Genomic DNA, 9,165 nt, shown 5'->3' with positions numbered 1-9,165 from the left:
TGGCAAACTGCTCTCAACTGGTAGTTTTTTTTGGACTATGTCTAAATGAAGCCAACTTTTACAAGCCAGTGGGCATGCCCATACAACACTTTAACAGTCACGTGAAGGGCGCTTGCTCGCGCTAGCCACGTACTTCCTCCGTTCCTAAATGTAAATCTTTTTAGAGATTCCACTACAAACTACATACGGTGTATATAGACATATTTAAAATGTATGTTCACTCGTTTTATTTCGTATGTAGTTCATAATGGAATCTCTAAAAAGACTTATATTTAAGAACGGAGGGAGTAGATTTTACTGTTGGGTTTTACTGTGTTCGTTGATTGGAGAGCGAGCGCAAGGGTTGGTCCCACCTCTCTTCGTCACTAAGAAAGGAAAGAGGGAGAGAAACACTTACTCACGTAATACCTCCCTCCGTGAAGATCTCTCGTTTCCTTCCCCAGGAAGGTTTCCAACACAAGCGACCCCCGCCCCTTTCCTGCTGCTCCGCCGCCGCCTATTTCTCTGCCAAATCCACCCCGCGCCGCTGCCCGTGTCCGTGCCCTCTTCATCTCCGGTCCCGCGCTCCATCTCCTCCAGCCTCATATCCCCCGATCTTCTCGATTTGGATCTCGGGAGCGCACGGGAGGGAGGCGAGGTGCCTGTTGCTGGGAGAGGGGCGATGAGGAGTATCGGCCCTTGGATCTTTCCGTCTCGCGAGGCCAGGCCTCCCGTCCGTGGCGCGACGCCGCCGGCATGGAGGCCCCGGCTCGGGCAGCCGCCGCAGTGTCGGGTGCGCCGGTGAGGTCTCGGGTACGCGCGATGGGCGTGACCTCTCCTGGCTCCCCGCCCTCGTCCGCGACAACAAGGACCAAGATGCATTTACGGTGTTGTCTGGTGCGCCGTCAGGTTTGGTTGGTCGAGGCCAGGTATGTTCCTGAGGCTGTTTGATGGATGGATGTGTGCACGTATGTATGTACTCCCTCCGTTCCTGAATATTTGTCTTTCTAGACATTTCAACAAGTGACTACACACGGAGCAAAATGAGTGAATCTACACTCTAAAATATGTCTACATACATCCGTATGTGGTAGTCATTTGAAATGTCTAGAAAGACAAATATTTAGGAACGGAGAGAGTATGTAGTATGTACGTATGGATATCTGGGTCATGTTGCTGGGTGGGCAAAGACGGGGGTACAACCTCCTTTTCAGTTAAAAATGAGGGGCGATGATGACGACTCTGGCTGAAATAAGCATGTCTTGAGCAATCAAGATTGTTGTGGCCTGGGTACTAAATTAGAGCCCACCTTTACCTCTTGCAGCCTGTTCAATTCATCGAAAATGTTGGATGTTCTGCGCCTCGGCTGGTCATTCTGACGAGTGATAACCAGGGCAGTTCGTTTACATTGCGATAGGTATGTTATGCAGCAAGAGATCTAAGTGTTGGGCTTGAAGATCAAAGACGGAACTGAGCCCTCTTTTGCTATGCTACAAATACACAAATTTTCCTTATCTACTATACAGTGTTCTTCTTTCAGTTCTATTTCTCTATTCTGTTGATGTGAGTGAAGATCTATCTGAACTTGGGATTTATGTCTTCTTTTGGTGATGAACTCAACCACCCTAAGCCTACATGGATTGATCTATAGTTGGGTTTGTTTTGCCTTTCTAGTTGTATATACTATATGTATTACACGACTGTCATTTTTCTCCAATGCCTGTAGCTACTGGCAGTTTTATTCCTGTGGTTAACAACATACTGTTGTCCTGTTTGTCTTGTTAGTAAGCATGTTAGCTTTTGCCAGATGCTTCTTCAAAGACGAACTTCGATCCTCCACGGGATTGCAAAGAGTTGTCATTAACACAGATTGCCTAAATGTGCTATCTATTTTGGTCAGAGCAGACCCTTTGTTATGACCCTCTTTGCTATTTAGTTCACTGGTCATCAATCTCTTTTTAAGTTGCTGCTGTCAATATTAACTGCCACATTGATTATTAGAATCACATGATGCATTAGTGCGGTACAGATCCCTCACAGGTTGTTTAAAATGAGAGTGTCAAGTAAATTTATCAGCTGGAAATTTTTTTGGGTTAAAAATGTTCTTATATTTTTTCTAATCATGAATGAAAGTCCTCTTGGAGCTTTTGCTTGGGCCATTTGGGATTTGTATGTTGCCATTTCCCCCCTTCACATTATATGTTTTAAAATTTATTTAGTGGTCTTGCTTTGGTTTTTGTTTTCATTTTGCCAAAGATTGCACTATGGAAACCATCCTCTGTCTCTCTATCAATACCACTGTCTTTGTCACCATCTTCGAACATCACGGCATTAATTTGATTTGATACCTCATATTCTTTACTTCACACTCTTAGTAATTCCTTATTCGTAAATATTGTTTCTAAAGTTGCATATCTCTGTGATCATAGACATCCGATGGTTCCACATTTTCTTGGTAAGTGTAGTCAATCAAAAGAACAAAATGCACTAAATTACTAGAGGCCTTCCTATTTATACATTATATCTATGGTATTGATTATCTATGCTTTATGCTCTGCCCATGGCCGGGCGGTTTCAGTGATTCTCCTCTGTTGCAGCAAGCCATCACTACAACTTTATGATTATGATGTATATATATGCGCAAATATGTTTCTGTTTTTACATTGATAAAACATGTGTTTAGTTGTACTGGCCAAGAATAGTTCTATGATTCATGCTTATAGTTTACTGTAACTACTTCTACTGATGGCTTATATTTTTATAGACTGACGATAATTGTGAGCTGAGCCTTATGGGAGGCCACTCACTAGATAAATATAATGGATTGGGGTGCCCCATTGAGTAGCTTCTGAAACGGGCCTTACTCTTTGGTTTCTACTTCCACGGCAGCATGGTGTAGGATGCAGCATGACACTGTGTAAGGTACTGATGGTCTCTGAGGTGAGCTCTTTATCTGTATCTAACATTGCTCTGTCTCCCTTCGCAAGTATAATGACATTTTAGTGGATCTGAATTTTGTGTTGACTGACTGGAAGTCATGGTTCTGTTCAATTGATTCATATATGTCTCTGAATTTCCTTATATTTTCCTGTGTGTGATCATTTGTACTGGAAGTTATTGTACATGCACCTCCATCCATAGCATGCCAACAATGTGAATTAGCTGATTAGGATTTTATATATTCCTTTCACCCTTTCTATGGTAGTTAGTACCATGTAGTTTATTAAATCCATTATCAAGATGTAGGTTATCCTTTTGCACGGCATGCCTAAAAGTGAATATCACCGTATAGATATGCTGCTAATGTTATGAGTGTTTTTTTTGCATGCTGAAACTGATTGTACCAAACCAATCCCAGTGGGAGCACTTTGTGTCTATGGTGGTGAATATTTTGTTGTGATCAAAACTTATTTTATTGCTCCCAGTTTGGGAAATATTTTTTTCAGACACTTGAGATAGTTTTTTTTTTAAATAGGAGCTCATTATAATTTGTTTTTGTCTGTGCATCAGCTGCTATTTCAGTTAATGCTTGGTTGTGCCTAGAGAATAACAGGGAAGTTTTGTATGTGGTGATCCTCAAAACTTCCTAATAGATCAGTGGAGTAGGAAGGCTTGCATGAGTTTGCACAACAATCTTGAACGCTTACCAAACTAGCCTGATCATATGTTGAAGCAAAAATATGTATGACTGTAGGAGTTCAGAGTACTACGTGAATTGCTCAAGGGTCACACCACAACGACTGCTAGAGCAGGCTTCACCTCAGGCGCTCTCCCTAACTCTTTTACATGTTGATGACCACTTCACACACCAATGCATGAGTCAAATGGCTGGTAACAAATTCCCACGTTTAATTAGCCTTTGCTTCTCCATTTTCAACCCCCCTGGAAGTGTTTCGTTCCTTGACCTCCTCTTACTGAGTACTTAAAGGCTTGGATATGTCTCTTGTGATGCAGTTGTATATTGCGGAGTCTTTCTCCATCACCACATCGGCTATCTCGGCTTTTTCTTACCCTTTTATCCTTTACTAAATAGCCCACATTTCATACTCCGATTGCACTTTTCTACTTGTACCCTCTGATGCACTACATTTTTCTGGAAAGTTTTAGGATCTTTGAATTCTGCAGGCATCCTCCTTAACTAATTTCTGCACCATAGTATAAAGTACAACAAGTCCTCTCATATTCAATTTTCTGCTCACTAACAAAGACAGAGATTAAGCTAACCTATTCAGACACCCACATGTTCTAAGTTGCCTACTTTCTCTTACCACATGACTGCAATTCTTCAAACTATGTTGCTTTTTAATCATCAGAGTTTTAATAATTTCCAGTTCTGCCAGCATAAATTAATTTGTTTTGTCAACTAATTATAAACAACATCATGTTAACGTGAATTTTGGTTCACCTACACTCATTCTGACATTTTCACCATAAATATTTTACATGCAATTGTCTTTGTCGTTGGTCATGGACGGGTTTGGTTGTGGTACACTTGTGTACAGCCCTGTAAGTTATCAAGTACTTTGGTTTCCTATTTTTTGCAATATAGAATCTGTCATGATGCATTTTCTTCTGCGGTCTTATTTAGGTGAGTACCAGCGTCTCTGAAACTTTTTCAGAATACAGTAATGAGGCTGCATTTGTTTTCATGGCCGGCCGATGCTGCGTGGATCCGGTTCAACGAGGTCGTCGGCGACATGCTGCTGGAGCGGGAGAGCAGGATATGATCTCTATGGCAAGTTGAAAATAGGTATGCACAAGCCTGGACAATATTTTACTAGAATAATGAAGTCACTGGCTATATAGTTATAGTGTGACCCAAATATGTATTTCTGGACGTGTGCCTTTGCTGGCTGGTAGTATTTACTGTTTATATGTATTTTGAAAATACCACGTTGGTAGATCTGTTCTTTTCTTCTGGACAAGCATTTTGACAATACCCTGTTGGTATATTGAAAATAGGTATGCACACGAATTGTAAATATTTTACTAGAATAATGAAGTTACTAGCTGTATAGCGTGGTGCGGATATGTATTTCTCGACGCACTCCTTTATGGTGGTTTCAGCTTATTGTGTGCGCCTATTACTAGGAAACGAAGCTCTCAGCCTGGTTCTAACAAACTTAACTGAACTCTTTGCACAAACAATAAATAAATACATTGTGTATTAAGATGTTTCAGTCCTTCTACTGATATTTTGTTTAGTTCTTTTTCTTCAAGGATTAATTAATTTGGTTTCAAGGTTAATTGTCATTGTCTAAGTACATTAGTGTCTGGTAGCATTCTTCAGGTAGTTAATTATGTTATCTGAATCGTTGCAGTTGTTGCCTATAGCTGATGGTTGTGGTCCTCCAACCTGGCTATCTCTTGTTGCAGAATCAGCAAAGCAAAGAAAGGACTCATTGTTGGTCTTATTGGCCCTGATCATCCATTCACAAACAATTACTGTGTATGGGAAGACGAATTCAAAGTAGCACATTTTTGCGGCTGTGAAATGCAACATCATGTTTGGATAGCTGACCAAAAAGGATCTCCTTGAAAAACTGAAATATTTATGTAACACTATATGCTCCTCTCTTGGTTTTTTGGAATTACATGATATGTTTTTCTTGTTCCTTTTCAATATGAGGAATACGAAAAAAAGTACCTTGAATGAGTTGTAAATAAAATAAATGATTCTGAATTTATCAATATTGAACGAGACATTTGAATGTGTTCAATAGGCTATGCTGATTGACCTGGGAAATGACAATGATATCTTTGGGAAAGCTTTAGAAAGTATAACTTCTGCAACATCTGTACCTACTGCAGATCTTGCGAGTATTGATCAGCTTCTGGAAACAGTATGTCGTTGTCAGAATCCCATGATTCTCCTTTTAGATGGGTTAATATTAACATGAGATGTTAGTTTTGAACTTGTTCCTTTCTCTTCTATGTGCAGGTACGTCGATACCAAGAAGATGAATATTCTTTTGTGTAAAAAACATGTCCCTTTGATTGATTTGGGCGTGTTGCTAAACATTGTACTGCTTCCCCATATGACTACCACCTCTGATAAATCTCCTTTTGATTCAGTTCTATATTATTGTTTGTTTCCAAGTATTTCTCACTCAGGTTTCTGATAAATGTAGTAGATGTCGGCAACTGCAATGCAGAACAGATGAGTGGTGTAAGGAGGTGTTGCAGTGGGACATTGCAACTGCTCCCAGATCAATTCAAACTCCATTTGAATGTTTTAGTTCATCAATGCTTTTGATTATATTTTTTACATAGTAATGGGGTTACACTTATTCTCGAGGCCCTATTAAAGAGTATTCTGAATTGTATTCATTGCTTCATGTACCTATTTATATGTCTTATGAGTATTCTGAATTGTATTATGTATTGTACGTTAACAAATACGGCAACATGATTAGCCTGCCTTGGTCTGCTTGCTATGTATATATAAATGCTATAATGATCAATTTCTCATCGGTGCACTTTTTTCTTCAGCATATGTACCTTATATACGCTGACTGGGCTTCTGTAGTTCAAATAAGCACGTCCACAAGTAAGGCTATAGACAGGTACGCACATGTACGCCCAGGAGGCGCGCCCCAGCCTTGGTGTTAAGCATCCATGCCATGTTTGAACGAATTTCGACACCATTTGCATGTTGCGACATGTCTGGCCATTTATCGACTTTATTTTACTGGGAAAACTTCAGAAAATGCTGAACTTGTCAAAAATCAATCAACTTGGCATGGTGCCTTGAATTTTTCATAAAAGATCATGGAAAAAATTGAGGTCATTTCAAGGATATCCAGGAACAACGTGCTCTCAGACGGAGCCCTTTTTCCTATCCGAACACCCTCCAATGAAAATTGTCTATTTTTGGACATTCTTTAAACAACACTAACTTCTGCAAGCAGGTGGGCATGCCCATAGTAGGCATTCATGTCAAGTTTGGACAATTTTTGACACCGTATGAAAGTCACAACACATCCGTCCGTTTGTCGGTCTTTTTTAACTGAGAAAACTCAAGAAAATGCAAAATTTGTCGAAAACCAAAATAACTTGGCATGTTACCTGGAGTTGGCCATACAAGTTCATGGATATTGGGCATTTCAAGAATGTGAAGAAACAACGTGATTTAAGACAAAGCCTTCTAGCCTACTCGAACACCCTCAGTTCAACATGGTCTATTTTTGTACATCCTTAAAATGATCACAACTTTTGCAAGAAGGTGGGCATGCCCATAATAGGCATCCATGTCAGGTTTGAGAAATTTCTGACATCATGTGTAAGTTGCAACACGCCCGACCATTTATTGAACTTTTTGACCGAGAAAACTCTAGAAAGTGCTAAATTTGTCAAAAACAATTTTTTTTTGGCATGATGCCTTTAATTGGTCATAGAAAAAAATTAGGCCCGTTTGAAGAACATGGAGAAAGAACATGCTCTCAGACGGAGCCTTCTGGCCTACCCGGATACCCTCTGTTCAACATGGTCTATTTTTGGACATCTTTGAAATAATCTCAACTTTTGCAAGTAGGTGGGCATGCCTATGGTAGGCATTTATGGCAGGTTTGAATGATTTCTGAACCGTATGCCAGTTGTGACATCTCCAGCCATTTATCGGCCCTTTTGACCAAGAAAACTCTAGAAAATGCAAAATTTGTCGAAAACCAGAACAACATGGCAAAAATTGGTCGTAAAAGGCCATGGAAAAAATAGGGTTATTTCAAAGATGTCGAGAAACAACGTGCTCTCAGTAAATGTTTTTAAAAATTTATTTAATATTTGAAGAAAAAGTATTTAAAATCATAATAAAAATTATTTACTTAAAATTGTTATTTTTGAAAACACTGACATGCCTTGGCCCAACTAGGATTCGAAATAATGATCATGCATTCAAAAAATGTCAGTGTTTTCAAAAATCCGTTCACTATTTCAAAACATGTTTACTTTTTTCAAAATTGTTAAGAAACTAAAACATATATATACGGGAAAATTCAAATATGTTATTGTTCTCTAAAAAAATACTACAAAAATAAAAAAATGTTCGAAACAATTCACAAATTCTTCATATTTTTCCGTTTTTTTAAATTCCAAATTTATTTTTATTTTTTAAGAGTTGTTCGTCTTCAAAAATTTGTTCGCTCTTTATGAAAAGTGTTCATGTTTTGACATTCAGAGAAATTTTGAAAGACAATTTTTTTTGAATTTTCTGTACAATATTTTGAAATGCGACTATTTGTATCTTTTCTAACAATATTTGAAAAGGAAAGAAATTCCTGTGTGTGGTGCCGTCTAGCTTGGGAGCTCCTAATCAGCGCTTTCAGTGCTGGTTAGGAAGTTGGTGCTCGCACGCATGCTAGAGGGCTGCGGCCCAATATTACACCAGCTTGCTCGCCCGCTCGCTCGCCTTGCCAGCTAGATTTGAAAAAAAAGTTCACAAGTTTGAAAAACTGTTCATGAGTTAAATTTTAGAAAATTCATGATTTGGAAAAAGTTCATGACTTTGCAAATTGTTACGAGTTAAAAATTAAAAAATACCATGAATTTGAAAAAAAGTTCACAAGTTTGAAAAATATTTACGAATTTGAAAATTGTTCATGAGTTAAAATTTTCAAAAGTTCTTGAAGTCGAAAAAAGTTTATGAGTTTGGAATTTTTTGCAAATTCGGAAAAGTTTAAGGATTTGATAAAATCTTTGACAAATTTTTAAAAATTTCACAAATTAAAAAAATCGTGAAAAAATGAAAAAGGAAAAAGAAAGGGAAAATCCGTGCATGAAAAACACAAAAGAAAAATTGCTCAGAGAAACATCGTATAACCCGAATCGGAAATGTACACAACAAGAAGAAAAAGTAGTAGAACTAAACACAACAAGCCTTCGGCTGGAACTGGTAACTATGGTTGGATTTAAACCTCGTGGTCATGTGTTTGAATCCTAAATTGCGCAATATTTTGTGAGGCCCAAAAAGGAAAAAGAAAAATGTAAATTGGGAAAAATGAAGAAAATGTGAATGGATCGAGCCCCAGGACGGAGCCTACTCCTCGATTTGTATGTACCCACAATACATACGTAAGTGGATACAATTTGCCAAAGGTCGATATTGCCCTTTCTATGCTTTGTGAGGGGGGTGTACCGAAGCGAGGCTCACAGATTAATTAATTACATTATGGGAAAATAAAATCTACC

At 38.7% G+C, this 9,165-nt stretch overlaps 1 long non-coding RNA gene across 5 annotated transcripts; it reads left to right on the top strand.

The window, feature by feature from the left end:
• The first annotated feature begins 394 nt into the window (after nt 1-394).
• LOC123170237 (uncharacterized) lies at nt 395-6,531 on the top strand. 5 transcript variants are annotated; one of them, XR_006485112.1, is made up of 5 exons: nt 395-4,729; nt 5,301-5,535; nt 5,703-5,822; nt 5,921-6,002; nt 6,111-6,531. It is a non-coding gene; the product is annotated as an uncharacterized lncRNA (long non-coding RNA). The 5 variants fall into 5 exon arrangements; XR_006485115.1 differs by lacking the exon at nt 6,111-6,531 and having other exon boundaries at nt 395-4,485; nt 4,568-4,729; nt 5,921-6,038; XR_006485113.1 differs by lacking the exon at nt 6,111-6,531 and having other exon boundaries at nt 397-908; nt 2,744-4,729; nt 5,921-6,038.
• Nucleotides 6,532-9,165: the final 2,634 nt, after the last annotated feature.

Source organism: Triticum aestivum, chromosome 7D (assembly GCF_018294505.1).
Source record: "Triticum aestivum cultivar Chinese Spring chromosome 7D, IWGSC CS RefSeq v2.1, whole genome shotgun sequence".
Taxonomy (NCBI): Eukaryota; Viridiplantae; Streptophyta; class Magnoliopsida; order Poales; family Poaceae; genus Triticum; species Triticum aestivum.
Note: the sequence above shows the minus strand (reverse complement) of the source record. Positions and strands in the feature narration are given on the sequence as shown.